This window comes from Vulpes vulpes, chromosome 2 (genome assembly GCF_048418805.1).
Source record: "Vulpes vulpes isolate BD-2025 chromosome 2, VulVul3, whole genome shotgun sequence".
NCBI lineage: Eukaryota > Metazoa > Chordata > Mammalia > Carnivora > Canidae > Vulpes > Vulpes vulpes.
The window spans coordinates 64,079,876-64,099,748 of record NC_132781.1 but is presented as its reverse complement, the minus strand read 5'-3'; the positions used below and the strand labels follow the sequence as shown (position 1 = coordinate 64,099,748).

At 36.0% G+C, this 19,873-nt stretch overlaps 1 protein-coding gene across 1 annotated transcript in view; it reads left to right on the top strand.

Moving 5' to 3' along the window:
* Positions 1-3,263: 3,263 nt before the first annotated feature.
* Positions 3,264-19,873, top strand: part of SLC4A4 (solute carrier family 4 member 4) — a 424,139-nt gene continuing 407,529 nt past the window's right edge. The window contains exon 1 of the mRNA XM_072748813.1: positions 3,264-3,405. The gene's annotated coding sequence lies outside the window, so the exon portion shown is untranslated. The remainder of the gene's footprint in view (positions 3,406-19,873) is intronic.

Below are 19,873 nucleotides of genomic sequence, written 5' to 3'. Positions count from 1 at the left end.
TTGCCTCTGGTGAGTAGGATTGGAGTGGTGGTTGAGACTCTTGGGAGAATGTCTTTGGTATAAAAACTAAAAAATTCATTGAAAATTAGGCAATCTGAAAATATTTTATTAATTTCCTACTACACACCAGGGTCTGATGAAGGAACATTTAAATTGTTAGGAATTACTCTTTCCCTTGAGGAACCTTGAAGCTATGTCAAGGGGATTAGATTGCTACCTAAGTTCTTAGCATTTCCTTTATTTTTAATTTCTGTATTTTAATTTTTGAGTGATGCTGAATATAAACATTTTTGGTGTCTTTATTAATGTTTAGAAAACTATAATTTTTCACATGTGAATATAAAAGTTCTAATTTTAAAATGTAGAAGTAGCTTAGCTTTTTGTAGTCAGATTATAAAAAATAATAAATATTTGTTATAGGAAACTCTCAGGAGAAATTTATGCTTGATATTCCCCTAACACCAAGAGACCTTCCTTCTCTTGGGAAGTAGATGAGATTAATAGGCTATGGCTTTAAGTATTGTTTTCAAGCAAAGTGCAGAAGGCTCTTTGTGCTCTTTCCTAGAACATAAGTTGCAAACAAAACAAAACAAAACCCAGAACTCTCAGTATCTATTATAAAGTCTATTTGTTTAGAAATTGCCCTTGTGGGATGCCTGGGTGGTTCAGCAGTTGAACATCTGCCTTCGGCTCTGGGCGTGATCCCGGATCCAGGATCGAGTCCTGCATTGGGCTGCCTGCATGGAGCCTGCTTCTCCCTCTGCCTGTGTCTCTGCCTCTCTCTGTGTGTGTCTCTCATGAATAAATAAATAAAATCTTAAAAAAAAAAAAAAAAGAAAAAGAAAAGAAAGAAATTGCCCTTGTTCTTTTTATTTTTGTAGAAGTGTGAAGTCTATGACTCTTCTCTTATTTGAATAAGAATATTAATATTTTTTAAAGATTTATTTATTTTAGAGAGAGTGAGCGTGAGTGGAGGGACAGAGAGAGAGAGAGAGAATCCTGAAGCACACTCACTGCTGAGTGGGGAGATCATCACAGGCCTCAATCCCATGACGCCTGAGATCACAACCTGAGCCAAAACTAAGAGTCATTATCTCAACCAACTGAACCACTCAGGTGCCCCTGAATAAAAGAGTATTATGATTAGTGTTATGAGTCTAATATTTCTGCCCTGGGTTAGTGATAAAAAGGACAATGCTCAATTCCTCCTGCACCCAAATTGTTACCCAGATGCTCCTGCAAGGGTTTGGTATGCCTTCTTTGGTGAAGCAGGACTGAATACCAGGGTAATACTTGATATTATTTAATAGGGACCAAAAGGAAAGTGAATCAAACTTTTAGTCTCTGTTGCTGTTCTGCAGTTTTATTGCAAACAAAGTAATCAAAGAAAAGGAGAGAAATACCTTCCTAATTTCATGGGTCCTAGAGCAGTATTTAATATGGAAAATTAAGCCATCTAGAAAATCGTAAAGAAAAATATAGTCTACTAGAAATTCCACTCCTTTGCACCCATCCACTGTATATACATCCTCATGTGTGTGCACATATGTATACATATATACATATACATATATATATATAGAGAGAGAAAGAGAGACCTAATTTGTACAATAGTGTGTATCTGTCACCTTTGGAGGGCTTTTGTTTACATTCAAACCCTAAACCCTGAATTCCATGTTGAAAGTGATAAATTTAGGGTTTTTTAAACTAGTATGTGATTATCAACAAAATTTATTGACACACATCTTTTATATTTAGTGAGATATACCTATACCTAACTTAATGGACATAAAACCAAAACTTTTATGAATTAGAATTTGGGTATATAATGTCTTTCCATTGGTTTATAATTTAAGACTTTTTTTTTACTTTCACCTAATTTCCAGTTGGAAATGATGATAAACCTAAAAATTTTCCATTTCTTTATAAAAGTACAATGTGCTCATTAAAATAATTTGCAGATTGCACAGATGTTCAAATAAGAGAACTCCTGGATCCCATCATTCAGTGGTAAGTAACACTGTCCTAGCAAACTGTTACCTTCCAGCTTTAGGTACTTGCATCTACAAACATTTATCTTTTTTATCAAATTGAGATACTATTGATTCAATTTTGTGTCCTGCTTTTTCCTTTAAAGTATATTGTAAGAAATTTTTTATGTCGAAGTTATTTTTGAAAATGCAATAAGTCCATAATTTCTTGATTAGATGAAATTTGAATGTACAGAAAATATAAGAAAAAAATATCTGTAATCCTACCACTGAAAGATAAGCAACTTTCACATTAGTGTTTCCTTCTGAGCTGTTTATTTGCTCCCACCTTCAAACAAACAAAACTTAAATGATAACTTAAATGCCTATAATTTTTTGTATATGCTGCTGAAGTGAGCGCATACACAAAAGTGTATATAATTTTGATAGTGAAAATAATTTTAAAAAATGAATTTCTTTAAAGAAATTTACAATTTTGTAGTTAGTATAATTAGTAAATTCATATTTTCATATTTGTAAAACGTTTACATCTGTAAAGGATCTCTAATCTAAGAGAAATTGTAACATTTTCCCATAATTGATATATGTATATTTGTACATGCTTATATATGTGTGAAACTTCAAAAGTTCAAACGTTAAATTCCATTATGTTGGAATCTTTAGGGAGGGGTGTGCTTGTGTGTGTGTAAGAGACAAAAGTAGAATCCAAAGATAGAAGATCTACCTCTTTTTTATCAGGATGGCTTTGGGCAAGCTGCAACTTCTGTAAGCCTCAGTTTTCTCATTTTTCAAATTGTAATGCTAGAACCTCCCCAAGGCACAGGCTTGTTGTAATGGGCCAAAAACAAAATCAGTGAAAAGACTTCTTAAGTTATAAAACATACAAATGTTAATAGTTATTATTCAAGATACTCCAAGAAAGAAAAAAGACAAAGGCAATTCTTGATTCCAGAAGTTATTGTCAGATTTCCTTTCAGAACAAATGGAAATTGAATATGGAAACCTTCCTGTGAGAATTACAGAATATAGCTTTGCCCTGACTTCCTCATCTTTCTTAGCAAAATGTACAAATTTTCCTGACTACATATGTTTAGATCTCAGGACAAGAGAGAATATAATTATTTTTGTACTGTTTTATTATTGAATAAGCCATGTTTATGGTACCTAGCTCTTAGGGGAAAAAAAAGAAAAAGAGCAAGAGAGAAATGGTATATCTGCCCACCACCACCTTCTATTTTTAGATTGGCTAGGAAGCCCTATTTGGCAGCCTTTGCCCATCTCATTTGGCAACTCTTGAGCCTGCATCATTCAGAGATATAAGAAGCTTAGAAGGTGGAAAACTGAATTTCTTTGATTTTCCAGACATCCTTGCTGAAAAAACATATCACCACAAGCAATTTGAAGGACACTGGCTGTAAGTAAAACACTAAGTGTTTTCATTTAGTCAGATGGGCATTTTCAGTAAAAAAGACATGATGTATTTTCACCTTTTTGCCTTAATGGGGGGTGAGGAAGGGATGAGCCTTCTGTCCTGATTTGATTTATATTCATTATCAAGAGAAATAATAATTTAGAAAAAGAAGCAAATACTGTGCATGTGCATGCATGCATACACATGCACAAATACATATTTGCTCACACATTTTTATGGCTTTTTAGAATAAAATCTTTGGAAAAGAAAAGGAAACCATATGAATGCCAAGGAAAGAAGCACAGAAACAATCTTCGAAATGTCAGACTTTAAGATTAATGTACTAAGATGAATTTGAAAGCTAAGTAAATAGAAGGTAAATAGAGATAGCTAATTTTCCATTTACATGGATAAAGAGACGTAATATACCCGTGGATCATTTTAAAATGAGCATACATGTTGGTATTTTATAGATAATAAAATTTAACCTATTGTATCTATAGTTTCTATGAAGTGTTTTGAAACATTTTTTTTGTTGGGTTTAGTAAGTTACCAAAGCTCTAATAAAAGTCAGGTTACATATGCTATGTGTTTTTTCTTTTCCCTAGATTATTTTATTGTTTTGACAATAACTTTCCTTTAACTGTTAAACTTTTCTTTAATTGTTAAATAATCGTTTTCCTATAACTGAATAATTTTATTAAATGAGTTAACAATGGTTAAGTAAGTGCTTCGTTTTCTATTATAGTTATATTGGCATTTTTAATATATGCACAATTTTTAACAAAACATATAAGAAAATTGATTTAAAGCTAGTCCTATTGCAAGTTATTTTAATTATTTTATATAACTACACCTTTAAGATGAAATTCACTTTCCCATAGCTCTTCCAAAGTTTATTATTTTCCTCCATTTTCAAAAGAGTTTGAGGAAAGCTTGTCTTGGAAGCGTAGTCTTAGTGGTAATGTAAAATAATTTTGCTTGGTAGGAAAAGCGGTGGATATATTGCTCTATTTAAATTTGTCATTATGATATTAGTGGCATATAAAGGAGAATCAATTTACAATGACTTAAATTTTTCTACAGGTTTAACTTACTTATAAAGGAAGTTCAGGGAGCATTTGTAAATTGCTTTATTGTTTGTCAAGGACCTTTACATACTCTGTCATTAAATCCTCACAATAACTGTGAGGTAAATAGTAGTATTGCTTTTAGAGATGAGATAGGTGAGCCTTTCTGAGGCTCACAGAGGTCCCAATTTGTATGTGACAAAGCTAGGATTTCAAAAGACCGGATGATTAGGAAGTGTTGTAAAAAAAGGTTGCCTACATGATGTCTGCTCTGGAAGGGATGTTGTTAAAGATCTTAGGAGGTCCTTTTAAATGCACATTTCTGTGACTTCTGTAGTTTTAGGTGGGACGCAGCATGGTGTAAGGAAGCACTTGAGAAGACCCAAATTTACTATCCTCTGGCCTTGAGCAAGTACCAGCCTCTCTTGACCTCAATTCCTTATCTATAAACAGGAACAATTTTAATAATTTACAGTGTTATTGAAAAAATGAAATGGGATAATGTAGAAAAGGACCAGGCACATAACTGCTTCATGATAGAGCTCTTGTTAATACGTATAAATCCAAATATAGTAGTCCTTAGAACATACCACAGTTACTACATTGCCCATCAGTGCCATTCCTTTGAAAGGGAGTACAGTGCTACTTATCAGTAGCTATTTTGGCTAAATGAGGAAAATGAATGGAGAATTTGTTGAGATGTTAGGAGCAGAGAAAGGGATTGCATAGAATGGAACCCATGGATATATTTTGAAGTGGAAACCAAGATCACAATTAAAAGCAATGCAGATGGGAGGAAGAACACTGCAGAAGTAAGAAATAGCTCACAACCTAGTTTGGTGGAAGGAAAGAGAATCATTTGGCTACATCCTGCGCACACCATTTCAGGACCAACCATGGGCCAGAGAAGCCTCCAGCAACTTCTGTGGTTCAGGCAAATGCAAAGTTTCAGCAGCGGAATGGAATGGCTCACATTGGACATGGGCTTTATGGTTCGATAGGCACAGGTTAAAATTTTGTCTGTGCTACTTGCTAGCTGTTGGACCTTGGACAAATTATTTGATATCCCATATCTCTTTGTAAAAAGAAGATGATAAATCCTATTTCATAGAGTTGATTCAAAGATTAAATAAGATATATACGTAAAATGTTTACTTATTTTTTGTTTTGTTTGTTGCCTCCTCTGCCAACAAAAATTTAAGATCTCTATGGGTAGGACCTTCATTTTGCCTTTGTACCTGTTGTATGTATATAATAGTAGGCCCTCAAATATTTGTTGAAAGACTAAATGAATGAACTCATCAGTGTCTGTGTGTTAATAAGCCCCTAGGCCTCACTGAATGATGTGAAGAAAATATTCCCAAGTTGCAGTAGCATTTATAAGATTTTTATCATGATCTACCCTTGTCTAAATTTCTATTACATTTATTGCCCAACCAAAATCTATTACCTTTATGGTCCAGATGTGATTAATATTTAATCACATACTGTTTTATGGCATTATCTATTTTATGTTATATTTTTCTTTTTTTATGTCATATTTTTCTAATTGGGCTGTTAAACTCATAGGGACTAGAGAGTTGTATTTATTCATCATCATCCAGTCTTGATGCTATGTTTCTAGTATCACTAGATTGGAATAAGGATATAAATTGCAAATTATTGGCCCTAACCAGGAATTTATGCTGGATCATGGTGATGTGTCATGGTAGGATTTGGGCTGAAGATGAAAATAAATTTTTTTCAGTGGTCTGCAATAGGTGTTTGTCAGATGAAAGGCTGAAAGACATGATGTCAGTGGACAAGAAAAGGACAGAAAAATTTAACGAAAGTATTTATGTTCTAATCCCAGAACAGAGAGTATGTGTTGGTAGATATTTTGAGATATATTTTGACAAACATGATGTCTCTTGCTTCTGGGTCTTTGCATATGTCTTTGCCTAGAAAATTTTCCTTAATCCCTCTTCTCCATTTGTTAATTCTCATTCCTTTCAGTTTTTAGCTTAATGTTACTTTCTCCAAGAAACCCCTGTGGTATTAACCTGAGTCTGGATTAAGTGTCTCTCCTTGAATTCTCTTAGTACTCTATACTTTCCCTTTTAACAATACATATAAAATTACATTTTAATTTTCACTTTGTGCCTACTACTAGATGACAACTCCATGAAGATAGAAGTTGTATATGTCTTATTCACAATTATACCCTAGTGCAGTGCCTATTAATAAATATATATTGAATAAGTGAATAAAAAATGACTAAAGGAAAGGGAGAAAAATTCTAAATAATAGCTTTTATTGGATGTCTGTTAAGTGATCGGGCTTTTCTGTAAGTTAATATTTAATCCTTGTGACAACCCAGGTGGGACATTTGAGTTCAGAGAACTTAACATGGTCAAAGTGATACCACTGAGATTTGAACCAGTATCTCTTAGATCTAAGTCTCTGTTCTTTTCACTTGATAATGCTACCTCTCTCATACTTTACATTTGTATAAGTTGTTACAGGCTACAAAACTTTTTTACTCCTTATGACAGCCTTGTGAAGCTAGATATTCTTTCCTATTTTATATCCACTAAATGGCATATCCATGATTTTCAAATTAGATATTCTGGATCCAGGTTCAATTCCTTTTCCATAATAGCACACCTGTCTTATTCTGGAGGATTCAAAGTGTAAAGTCTTTACAAAAATGGTTAGATGACAAAAATATAAAAACTGATAAGGAGTTTGATTCACAAATAATAGAAACAATTTCAGGTAGATGTATTTTAGCAGGGCTGCAATAAATTCTGTATTTTCCTTATTATCTTTTTTTTTCCAAGAAGAGAAAAATAAAATTAGGAATAATTCCAATTAATATTATCAAGTTCTTTCTTCTTTTTGATATCTGATTATTTCCTAGCCTCCTATTGCTATGAGCTCAGAATTCACAGGATCCTTACAAAAGATACTACTGCTGATGGGACAATATGGTGCTATTGGGTGAATCTCAATGAGCTCCTTCCCACAGCAGCCCCCCATCTTGTAGCAGTTTGTTTTGCAGTGATTTTACTTTGTGGTTTCTGGTAGGAGGGAGCTTAGTGGGTTTGCCCTGGAGGTTATTGACTCTGGCCACCCTTGGCCTATGACTTTACTTTGCTCTTTACCCTTCCACTAGAATTTACTTCTGTTGAGAAGTAAGGGGAATGAGAATAGGATAGTGGGGAGTGTTGTGACCCAGAGACCCAGAACTAAAGCAAATCACAACACCTTCCAAAAATAGAGAAGTCTTCCATACATGCAGAGAAGAAAATTTAGTGTGAAAAAGAATTAAACCTCTATTTCATTCTTCTGTCACTCATTATACACACAATAGTGTGGTAGCACCACACTATTTTAATTGGTGAAGTTTCAAAATAAATATAGTAGACTTGTTCTCCTTTTATTATTAATTTTATATTTTTAGATACAGAAATATATCTAAAGCCTTATGGCTTTTTTCTTTTTCCAGATGCACTTTAAATTCCCTAACAGTATATTTTCTTAGTCCTGCTAGACTGTTCAGCAGCTGCTCCTGGGGAGTAGGGGAGTACAAATGCAAAATCTCAGAAAGGAAAGTGGTTTTTTTAAAATATTTCAAACAGCATTTTTAAAAATCATGAAAAGATAAGCCAACAATTAACCAAAATTTTGTCATATAATCTCTTAACAAAATGTTAATTTAAATGAAGACTTTAAAACCAATGGCAAATTTGAAAATAAATTGCCCTAAAGCAAATATAATCCTAACATATATCTTGATTATCAGTTACTTTGTTCTGCCCTGTACTGTTCTGTAAATGTTTGATGAAGCCACAGTTCACTATTTACTCTTTTTTGATCTCTCCGCCAGCTAAATATATTTGTTTCTGTTTTCCTTGTGACTTTGCATTTGTACTATCTGAGATTGGAATTTTGCTGAATAGATGAGTTTTATTCTTTATGGGAGAGAAGGAGGAATGTAGATAACCTGTGTCCAAGTAGGTTGTGGTCAAACAGAAGGAGATCTCAGGCTAGTTTTTAAAAGTTGGGGTACAGTTTATATACAGTAAGCCTGTAAGTTTTAAGGAAACATTTAAAGTATGCATCTAACCACGAATCATCAAAATAGAGAACATTTTCAGTACTATGGGAGGCCCTCAGATGTGCCCTCCCTGACATTACCTACTCCTAAGGATAACCGCTATTCGGATTTCCATCACCATAAATGAATTTTGTAAAGACAGTTGTTTTTAACAGTGCTTTTCTTGGAGACATCATGAATGGGAATGACTGATACAAAGTTTGGGAATTGGGAGTAAGTTAAAATTCCTTGGGATCATGTGTATAACAGCTGTTGGGGTATCAACTGCTTCTTAAAAACAGAAATTCTCAATTTGTTCTACCCAGTTCCACATTGGTCAGAGGACAGAATTTTCCCTTAGGTAGTCATCTCTGCATAGGATGTTCAAAGTCACCACATTAAGTCCCACTTTCTCTTCACGGGACATTTTAAGGGTATCCAGGTTGGTGAGATGTTAATGTCCATAGGCAAAGGATCAATGAGGGGGCCCACACTAAAAATAACTCATCACTGAATCCTTTTCTTTGTGTTCCTGGACCTAAAAAGTTCCTATTCCCACTTTGAAAGGGCCCCCAGTCCTGGACCCCCATTCAGGTCCATTCTCCATCTCTACTTGCCCTGATCTCAGTTTCTCTTTGTTACTCTTCAGTAACAAGCTGGAAGCATATATCCACACCTTTTCTGTCTCACACATAATCTATTGGGTTTTGGGGTCTCTGTTTCTGCAGAGGATGGAGATCCTTCTGTATCAGTACATAGAGATTCGCCTTATTCTTCAAAGGCTGCATAGAATTCCATTATATGGAAGTATCCCAATTGTTCCAGTATTTTGATATTTTAAATAATGCTGCATAAATATCTTTTCTCACATGTATCAAATATATGGGATCAAATCCTAGAAGGATTTCTGAGTCAAAGACATATACACTTAAATTTTAATAGTACCAAATTGCTCTCAATAGAGCTGGTACCATTTTATACTTCTATCAGCAATGTATGTTACTTTTTATTCACATAGAAAAGCTGTTGTGTGTGTTGTGTGCTTTTTAATTTTGCTTATAGTATTTTTGTCTTGCAGGAATTTAAAATTTTCATGTATTTGAATGGATAATTTTTTAATGATTTCCAGGTTTCCACTCTATTAAAAAAAAATTCTTTCTTGTTTCTAGTGCTTTTTTAAAAAGTTTTAAACTTTAATGTACCAAAGGTTTGTTCTGATATAAAGGATATGGTGTACATTTTTAATAAATGACTAACCCAATTGTTTCTAAACCATTTACTTAATAATTTACCTTTTCTCCCAGTAATGTGCAATGTCACCTTTATACTAAATTCCCTAATATATTTATATGTATTTCTAGACCTTCTATTCTGTTTTATTCATCTGTTACTTATTCAGGGGCACCATACTTTAAATTGGTGAAGGTTCAAAATAAAAATAAATATAGTAGACTTGTTCCCTTTTATTATTAATTTTATATTTTTTAGGTATAAAAATATATCTAAAGCCTTGTGGCTTTTTTCTTTTTCCATATGCACTTTAAATGCACTTAGCTATTTTTCCAACAAATTTTTATGGTATTTCCATTAGGATTTTATTAAATTTAAATATTTAAGTTAGGGAGAATTGCTGTCTTTGTGATGTTGAATCTTCCTACTCATGAACTTGATATTCATTTTCATGTGTTCAAGGTGGTTGTGCTCCAAAGGGTGTTTCAAAATTTCCTTCATGGTTCTTGAACATCTTTTGTCATATTTTTTCCTATGTATTTTGCCATCTTTTATTGGCATTGTAAATGGGATTTTGTCTTCTTTTGTATTTTTAAATTGGTTGTTTGTACTAATCCATAAGAAGGCAATTAATGTCTGGACATTAATTTTGTCACTGTTCACATTGCTGAATTCTTTTTTCATCGTAACTGGTTCCTCCATCTTTACCTTTACATGGAAGCAATTGATAGATAATCTGTAAATTGTGATGTTTAACTCCTCATTTGCTACGTTTAGAAAAGATTTTATTTACTTGGTAGAGAAAGTGCACAAGTAGGGAGAGTAGCAGAGGGAGAGGGTGAAGCAGGCTCCCTACTGAGCAAGGAGCCCGACTTGGGGCTCTATCCTAGGACCCTGGGATCATGACCTGAGCAGCAAAGCAGACACTTTACTGACTGAGCCACCCAGGTGCCTCTCATTTGCTATTTTTATACCTAATTTCTATTGACTGATTTCATTGGCTACTGTCTCCTCCAGAACAATGTTAGATAATAATGTTCAGAGTGGTCATCCTTGAACTAACATATTTTGAATTTGTGTAAAGTGATCCACAAGGCTATAAGATATGTTTCCTTAAACCCACCACAGAGAATATGTCTTTAGAGAAGAAATGACATGAAGCCAAAATGCTCCCTGAAAGGGTATTTTATATGTTTAAATCTTTCAATTTGTTCAAGTGAATCTTTTCAGTGACACCTTCGCTGACCACCTATTTAAAATTATACTTTCCCTACCCCTAGTCCTTCTTATTCTCCTTTCCTGGCTTACTTTTCTCCATAGCATTTATCACAATTTCCCAAGCTATGTATTTCATTTATTTAATTTTATGATGTATGTTTCCCTCCACTGGAAACAATAACAGGGATTTTTACCCTTTTTTGTTTACTGCTGTGTCTCCGGCACCTAGAACAATTGACCTGGCACATAATAATGCTCAACAAATACTTCATAGATGAGACTTACAAAAAAAATCCAGGAAAGGCACTATGAGAGAGATGCACCTGCCTCTAATTAGATGACAGGATAGAATAGGAATTAATTACCCGAAGAACTAGGTGGAATTTAAAAATGTTTTGTGACATCATCACATTTAAAATTTCTGTTACATTGTCTTTTTCTCCTGTGATGAACAGGAAATGAGAGTGTTGGTATCCTAGGTGAGTCTGGGGAGATAAGGACCAGGTGGTGGTAGGCTGTGACTTGAGGCAGCAGGAATTCCCATGTAGCTCCTTGACTGGCATCCATTTTGAAGGACAAAATATTCTTCATCGGTTTTGCAGCAATGACCACAAAAGTATTTCACTAGAAAGAGAATTCATCAGGACGACTTGAGCTGCAATACAATCTTAATATTGCTCAAAACAGATGTTCTTTTGTACCTAATTTACATTAAAATTAAACACAGTAAGAGGTCTTTCTTTTACTAAAGGAATGAGAGACTTCATATCTAAAGGACACCATTTAGGCCCAGGATGTAACTATGATTATTAAGAGAAAGAAAGGGAGGGAGGGAGGGAAAGAGGGAGGAAGAAAGACAGGAAGAAAGGGAAAAAGGTTATGAAATGTAAACAAATTAGCTGGTGAAATTCCGTGCAAGTTCTGTTAGAAAATTGTTCTAGTAGCCTCAATGTGGGAAAATGAGTTTTTTTTTTTGTTTTTTCTGTTTTTTGAAAATGAGTTTTTGCTAAAAATACAGTAACTAGAAAGATGAGGTTGCTGCATGTGGCACATTTGCCTGGCCAATGCTTGGTAGTTCTAGGTTCCAGTTCTGGCATAGTGTCAGCACCTTAAAGTTTGTTCACCACAGGATAAGGATTAACCTCAACCTGGAGGACATGTAACAAAGCTCGATTCAGAAGCAAAATTTGGGGATCTCTAGCTCAGAGATGCTCTTCATATTTGTGCTATTATTAGCACCATGATTAGGCTGGATTTAGACTAGCATTTCTATTTCACCTGATGGGAAAATAGGAGGTTACTGCATTTAGACTGAAGGAAATCATGAATGTCACCCTGCTATTAACAATGTTTTCAGATAAAAATTGCAAGAGCCACATGTTATGATTTGGAGTAGATTTCAAAGCAGTCTGTTGTTCATCAGGACTAGTCTGTTCTCTCCTTGGCATTGTGATTCCTGTAATGTATTTCTTCCTTCCTTCCACTTGATCCTAGAAAGAAATAAAGGACTGACTACTTCATGAGGGTAAAGGAAGGATAATCCCATCTTTTGTCTATCATTTCAATCAGAGACAGGAATAAAGACCTTACCATGCTTCATGAGGTACTTAATATCTCCTACTTCATTTCTTACTACTTTTCTTCTTGCTCATTCACAGCAGACTGGCCTCAGCTATTCCTTGAATATATCAAGCACCTTCTTGTCCCAGAGACATTGCTTTGCTAGTCGCCCTTGATTGGGGTGCTTTCCCTTCAGATCTATTCCTGGCTCTCTCCAGCACTTCCTTAGGTCTCTGCTCATCATCTTATTAAGCAGGTGTTATCTGACTAACCTGTCTGGTAGCATCCCCTTCTTCCTGTTTCCCACTATTTCCTTTAACTTGGTTTATACTTGGTTATTATTTCTATCCCACCTGTCAAATTATATATTGTTTATAGTCTGTCTTCTTCCACTAGAATGTAAGCTCCATGAGGACAGGGACTTATTTTCTTTGCTCCTCTGTTCTCAGTACTTAGAATAGTATCTGATAAATGAAGCAGATGCTTGTAAATATTGGTTGAGTGAATAAGAGAATCTGCTTTAATCCTTGGCCCTTCAATGTACGGTTTTTCCTACACTTAATATACTTAATTCTTAGGTCTGTGGCACATGGTAATGTATTTGTTACATAGCATTAGTAGTTATTTATTTTTATAAAATGTTTTATAAAAATGAACTTAAGAAAATTAAATATGTAGGGTATGTGTGAAGGTTCTGTATGCAGTTGGCTAATGAAATTTGGTCCTGGACTTTTCAGAGTACATACTTTTAATTTTGGTTTCTATCTTTTCCTACTTATCACACTCTGCTAGGTAGACAATGATAAGGACCAAAGTAACATATATATATATATACTCAACTCTACATTATCTATCCTAATGAACAAGCTGCTAGCTGGAACTATTTTGCTTGTGTTTGTTTTTATACTTTCCCTAAGTTAAGGAGGATCAATGTTTTGGTTGAGAAAGTTTGGTTATAGGCTACATAGGGGAAGCATGTAAATAAGAAAAAAAAATGGGCTTTATAGCAGAAGATTTCATTGTTACCTGTTCAGCTTAATGATGCCTGAGAATTTGAAAGCAAGATTTGCTATGGATCATGCTCCTTTTATTTTTTCTCCTACTGCATTCCCTTGGTTTCTTCCAACAAAAATAGATAATTAAGAGTTTTCTATACAATAACAGACAAAAGAATTACTATCCTGCAAATAAGTCTAATGACTAAATATGCATTATTTAGAAAAATCAGTACAAATATATTTATGTTAACCCAGTATGAGTGCCAGGAAAATGCATGTTCAGATAGAATAGGTCTTCTTTTCATCCCAGTATTTAGAAAATCTTGGTAAGATAAGATTCTATAAGAAACCAGAAGAACTATAAGGAAAAAAGGATGTATTCTATGTAGAAAATATAGCATTAGGAAAGATTTGGATATAGGAGAACTGTGGCCCTATGAGGGGGTTCTGAAAGTTAACCAACACACTGTGGGCCCTCAAAATACATCAGACTATCTTTGTGCAGTTAGCATTCATTTATTCACTTATTTTTCATTATCAGACATTACTGGATGCCCCCTATGTGCCAGTTTAGTTTGTTTGTTTTTGTATTTAAGAATACAAAGTTGAGGAGCACCTGGGTGGCTTAGCAGTTGAGCATCTGCCTTCGGCTCAGGGTGTGATCCCAGGATCCAGGATCAAGTCCCGCATCAGACTCCTTGCGCAGAGTCTGCTTCTTCTTCTGCCTGTGTCTCTGCCTCTCTCTGTGTGTCTCTCATGAATAAATAAATACAATCTTAAAAAAAAAAAGAAAAAGAATACAAAGTTGAATGAATAATAGGACCCTGCCCTCAAATTGCTTACAGCCTACTTCAGAAGAGAAATGTATCAATCCGTAAGTATAATGAGTTGCTTAGAAATCTATACAAGATTATGGGGAAGTGGTAGAGTTCACCCCAGAAGAGAATTATCAATTCAAGCTAGGATGGGTTTGTTTGAGGGAAGCATCAGGTAGTGGAATCTAGGAAAGACTCAAGGAAAATGTCTTGCATGTCAAGGAAGAGTTGGAATGATGTTTAAAATATTAATCGATGCAAGAAAAAATACTTTGGACATCATCAAAATAAAAAATGGAGTGGGAGAAGATATCTGTAAATGACATCTGATAAAGGGTTAGTATCTAAAATATATTTAAAAACTTATAAAACTCAACACTGAGAAAACAAATAATCCAAATTAAAAATGGGCAGGAGACACAAATAGACATTTTTCCAAAGAAGACTTACATCTGGCCAACAGGCACGCGAAAAGATGCTTGACATCACTCATCATTAGGGAAATACAAATCAAAACTACAATGAGATATTACCTCACACTTGTCAGAATGGCTAATATTAACACAGGAAACCAGGTGTTGGTAAGGACATGGAGAAATGGGAATCCTCTTGCACTGTTGGTGGGAATGCAAACTGGTGCAGTCACTGTGAAAGACAGTATGGTGGTTCCTCAAAAAGTTAAAAATAGAACTACCCTATGACCCAGCAATTGCACTACTAGGTATTTACCCAAAGAATATAAAATTACTCAGAGAAATACATGCACCTTGATGTTTATAGCAGCATTATCTACAATAGCCAAATTATGGAAAGAGCCCAAATGTCCTTGACTGATGAATGGATAAAGCAGAAGTAGTATATGATATGATATATGATGGAATATTACTCAGCAATAAAAAGAATGAAATCTTGCCATTTGCAATGGCGTGGCTGGACCTAGAGAGTATTATATTAAGCAAAATAAGTCAGAGGGGTGCCTGGGTGGCTCAGTTGGTTAAGTGGCTGCCTTTGGTTCAGTTCATAATCCCAGGGTCCTGGGATGGAATCCTGTGTCAGGCTCTCTGCTCTGTGAGGAGCTTGCTTCTTCCTCTCCTTCTGCCACTCCCCCAGCTTGTACTCTCTCTCTCTCTCAAATAAATAAATAAAATCTTAAAAAATAATAAATTCGAGAAAGACAAGTACCATATGATTTCATTCATATGTGAAATTCAAGAAACAAAACAAGCGATCATAGGAGAAAAAAAAAAGACAAACCAAGAAACAGACTTTTAACTATAGAGAACAATCTGATGGTCACCTGAGGGGTGTTGAATGGGGTATGGGTTAAGTAGGTGTTGGGGATTAAGGAGTGCATTTGCTGTGATGGGCACTGGGTGTTGTATGGAAGTGTTGAATCACTATAGTGTACAACTGAAACTAATATAATGCTGTATGCTAACTAGTTGAAATTTTTAAAAAGATTTTTTAAAAATTCATTTATTAATGAGAGATACAGAGAGAGGAAGTGAGGCAGAGATACAGGCAAAAGGAGAATCAGGCTCCATGCAGGGAACCCGACGTGGGACTCGATCCCAGGTTTCCAGGATCAGGCCCTGGACTGAAGGTGGTGTTAAACTGCTGAGCCACCGGGGTGCCCACTAATTGGAATTTAAATAAAAACTTTAAAAACTGATTCAAAGGATGCCATTAAGAAAGTAAAAAGATAACCCACAGAACTGGAGGAAATTTGTGCAAATCATTTGACTGATAAGGGACTTGTATTTAGAATACATAAAGAACTTAAAGAATTTTAAAAATGGGCAAAGCATTGAATAGACATTTCTCTAAAGAAAACATACAAATGACTAATAAGGACATAAAAAGATGGATAATATCACTAGCTATCAGGAAAATGCAAATCAAAACCCCACTGAGGTAATACTTTGTACCTACTAAGATACCTATAATCAAAAAGACAGATAACATATTGGCAAGGGGTGAGGAAATGGCATTGTATTCACAAATTCTACTCACCCAAGGGGAGGGGATAATAGGGTCTGTTTACCAGGGGTGGGAATCTTGGGGATCATCTTAGAATTTGCCTACCACACTTACTTTTTACTCTGTCCAATTTTTTCTTTATCCTTTTGTTCTATTTACTGGGGGATTTTTTTTTTAATTTCATCTTCTAAAACTTGGGTTGGGTGTTTTCAAAATTTTGGAAATTTAACTTCTCAGGGTACTTTCATGTTTTGTGAGTGTTTAATATAATTTTTTAAAAGATTTATTTATTTATTTTAGAGAGAGGGGAGGGGAGGGGCAAAGGGAGGAAATCCTCAAGCAGACTTCATGCTGAGTGCAGAGCTGGACGTGGAACTCAATCTCAGGACCCCAAGATCATGACCTGAGCCGAAATCAAGGGTCAGATGCTTAACCGACTGAACCACGCAGGCACCCCTAAAATAATTTTTTAATCTAAGATAACTTGTATGTAATAACCTCTCTTATCTCTCTGAGCTTAATTATAGTTAAAAAGCTTTTTATTCTGTACTTTGTATCAACCATTTCCTCAGAATTTATTTTGTTTTGTTTTTTTTCTGTATTTTTTTAAAGATTTATTTATTTATTTTAGAGAGCAAGAGCACGGAGAAGTGGGCAAAGGGAGAGGGAGAGAGAGTCTTAAGCAGAGTCTGCACATCTCATGACCTTAAGATTACAGCCTGAGCCAAAACCAACAGGTGGCTGCTCAGCTGACTGTGCCACCCAGGCACCCCCCTGTTTGTATATTTTAGCCTGAGTTTCATGTTGGAGATGATCCTTAAATGTTTGGTGATTCTTGACTATTCACTTGTATTTAGTTTTTTTTTTTTTTTTTAATTTTTTATTTATTTATGATAGTCACAGAGAGAGAGAGAGAGGCAGAGACACAGGCGGAGGGAGAAGCAGGCTCCATGCACCGGGAGCCTGACGTGGGATTCGATCCCGGGTCTCCAGGATCGCGCCCTGGGCCAAAGGCAGGCGCCAAACCGCTGCGCCACCCAGGGATCCCTTCACTTGTATTTAGAAGAGAGTTATGGAGAAGGTAATGAGAAGCGCTATAGGTTTATATTCTTGTGGGTTTTACCATACAGTAATTGGACAGGGACCCAGCTGTTCTGTTAGGACTCAGAAATGCCAACTGCTGTAGTTTCTTCAGAGAAGAGTCCTCTAATGCCCTGCAGAGACAACTAACTGTCAGCATTCTGGAAGCTGAATGGAGGGAGGTGTCGTGGGTTCCACAGTCCAGCATGTAGAGTTTCATTTAATCCCTCATCCCTGCCCGTAGCTGAAACACAGCTGTTTTAATATCTTTAGTAAACCTGTCTTCAGCCAAGGAGGTCCCTGATGATATGGGTTGAGGAAGGGCATCTTGGCTTCCAACTTTCTAATAAAAACTCAATCTTTCTGTTTCAGCCACACTGAGGGACAAATACAAGATTAGTAGGGCATGAACTTGTACAATTTAGGGGCTCTCCTTTAAAAAGAATGCAAAATTAGGTACCGGCTCTGGTAGAGGCTGTGTAGGAGAAGAAAACTTCATTGACCTCCCTCCTCAGGTTGCCTTTCACAGGAAGCAGGGCCTTCAATGCTGCAGCGTTCCGGGGGGTGAGCAGAATGATTTCGGTGCAGCTACTTCAATCTCTGCTCAGCCAGATCAGTTTTATTTGTCCAGGAGCCTTCTACCTCCAGTTATTTTGTTACCATCTCTTCATCTCCTATTATTTTTGTTGTTGTTGTCTTTTTTTCTGGTGACTTTTTAGGAGGGAGTAAAGAAAAACAGGAGTGTTTGTCAAGTTTAACCAGAGCTTCTGTAAACTCATTGTAGAGTCGGAAGAAATCTCTGAAAGGGATTAAGCATCCCTGTAAATTTGGAGATGCTTAACCTGGATTGTAAAGAGGTTTGTGAACCTTCTCCTTTCCAAATTACATGCAGATTTTGCCTGAAAGCGTTCGTATTTGTTTTTCTGGGGCAGAGGAAGAGCTGTAGCTCTTATTAGATTCTCCAAAGTTAACATGCCTTGATACTCACAGTTGGGGAAATTGTGGTCAAGAGTGACAGACATTACACACCTCATTGATTCTGTGTCTGACAATAAAAAAAAAAAAAAAAAGCCTTGATTCTTAGTCGAGAAGTCACTGAAGGGTAGAATTTTTCAAGCTATGAGCTTTCCGACTCTGGTTTTTCTCAGTACGCTCTAGTCCTCTCTCAGGTATATAAATATGGACACGTGTAAGATCTTTGCTCTTGCTTAATGGAATGCTTTCTCCCCCCATTTAATTGTCTTCCTTTGTGAGGAAAAGTCATTTTCCTTGATGGAATGATGTCCATGATTGTAAACAAAACAGGGAGATCTCAATTTGTACCTTAGCTGTGTTTATCTTGGGTTTAGCCACCTAGAAGGCCTTTGTCTTGGTATCCTCTAAATTCACAAGGCCTCGGACACTGCACCTACATAGCCTGCTCAGCAGTGACTCATTCTAAAGGAGTAAGAGCTACAGGCAGCCTAGAGTTGGTGGGAAGGGGTAATTTTGGGGCATTGAGGCATTCTTTATTCAGCTCATGCTCTGTCCGGTTCCCATGGATCCTTGTCTGAATGCTAGGGAGAGACTGCAGATAAAATCTGAAAGGGATATTTTCATGAAAACCTCTGAACACTGGAAGCACAAAAGCATTGCTGCTTTGGGATTGTATGACACTTTAAAACTGAAATTGTGAAAAATCATTCCCTATTTTGGTGGAATTGTGATGCAATGTTTAGTTTTCAACAGCTTTAGGGTATTTCTATGGCAAGGGTGAAAGTCTCAGAGGGCTTGGCAGTCATCTTAGGGAACCAGGAAAGCAGGAAAACTGTTGTTTGGTAGCTGAGAGAATTGTGATCATCATTGCTTATGAGATACCTCCTGGGGGGGAGAGGGGGCATCTGGGGTGTTAAAATGTTTAGGCATTCCTGTTGTAAGCCTCTTATTTGGTCGTGGCAGGAGAAACATGAGACACATGCCATGTGTTAGGATACCTATAATGAAGAGAAGGGATATGTCTTTTTGTGTTTTGAATTTCAGGTATGCTATTTCATTAAGAAATCTGTAGTCAGTATGATCTCCAAGTATCACTGAACCTTCAAGTCCTAAGATGATAGAGGATTTAAATTTCACCAAAAGGATTATGTGATTTGCATGTGGATCATATTCCGCAGAGGTAAGGCTGCCAACAAGTCATCATATGGCATTATCTGGAGATACACTCCTCTGTGGACACTCTCTAAGTCTTCACTGGAATCAGTAAGAAGGTGGGAAGTGTGAGGACTGTGGGGCTGTGTCCCCCACAATGTATAAATGCTAATGATCAGCTCTCCTTCCTGTGTGATGCCAACATCAGCCTTCTCTGGGGGGATTAATATATTGATTGGCCCTCTGGATGGCAGTGACCTTCCCAGTGGGAGAAGTCTGGCTAATCCCTTAGTTTCTCTGACAGCAAGTCCG